Source organism: Myotis brandtii, unplaced genomic scaffold (genome assembly GCF_000412655.1).
Source record: "Myotis brandtii unplaced genomic scaffold, ASM41265v1 scaffold1020, whole genome shotgun sequence".
NCBI classification, from domain to species: Eukaryota; Metazoa; Chordata; class Mammalia; order Chiroptera; family Vespertilionidae; genus Myotis; species Myotis brandtii.
This window is the reverse complement of record NW_005353406.1, coordinates 87,216-88,019: the sequence shown is the minus strand read 5'-3', so window position 1 is coordinate 88,019 and position 804 is coordinate 87,216. Positions and strand designations below refer to the sequence as shown.

At 66.9% G+C, this 804-nt stretch overlaps 1 long non-coding RNA gene across 1 annotated transcript in view; it reads left to right on the top strand.

Annotated features, from left to right (window-relative positions):
* The first annotated feature begins 18 nt into the window (after window positions 1-18).
* LOC106725217 overlaps window positions 19-804 on the top strand; it is a 17,084-nt gene continuing 16,298 nt past the window's right edge. Inside the window, exons 1-2 of the long non-coding RNA XR_001361087.1 lie at window positions 19-119; window positions 683-757. This is a non-coding gene — a long non-coding RNA (uncharacterized LOC106725217). The remainder of the gene's footprint in view (window positions 120-682; window positions 758-804) is intronic.

Sequence of the window (804 nt, the reverse complement as noted above, 5' to 3'; positions counted from 1 at the left end):
CCGCCCCTCTCCCCCCAGCTACCAGCTGCGGATCGAGTGCATGCTGCTGTGCGAGGGCACGGCCGTGGTGCTGGACATGGTGCGGCCCAAGGCCCAGCTGATGCTCAGGGCCTGCGAGAGTGAGTGGCCCGGAGCCCTGGGGTCGCACAGGTGGGGCCCATCCAGCCCCTGCACCCCAGCACCCAGACTCCCCGAGCGCCTGTGGGTGCTGAGCTTCCTCGTGTCACAGACCACCCCCTCCCTGGCTCTGAGGCAAACTCTGCATGTACCTGTGTGCACGCAGACACATGCCTATGCACGCAGACACATGCCTATGCACGCAGACACATGCCTGTGCACAGACACGTGCAGACAGATGCATGCACGCAGACTTGCACACACGTGCACACACCACCCCTCTGAGTGAGGAGTCGCAGGGACCCGCCGAAGCCCTGGCTCCCGGGGTGCGGCTCACTCCGGCTGGGGACCCAGCAGTGGACGCCCACACCCATCTTGGGGACAGGGTCAGAAGGGACACCCTCTGGGAGTCCCCCCCAGGATGGTTTGCTGAGAACCAGGGAAGCCACAGGTTCTGGAAGGTTCCGCTCCGAGTCCTCCCCCGCGGCTGTGGGCTGAGGTGGGCGAGCACTAGGGGACCCGCTTCCCGAGCCCGCACCTCCCTGAGCCGCCCCCCACCCCCAAGGCCTGCTCTCCAGCCGCCAGCTGCCTGTCTTCTGCCAGCTGATCCTGAGGATCGGGAACTTCCTCAACTATGTGAGTGGCTGTGCCTGGCCCCTGCCCCCTGCCCTACCCCCACCCCACCCC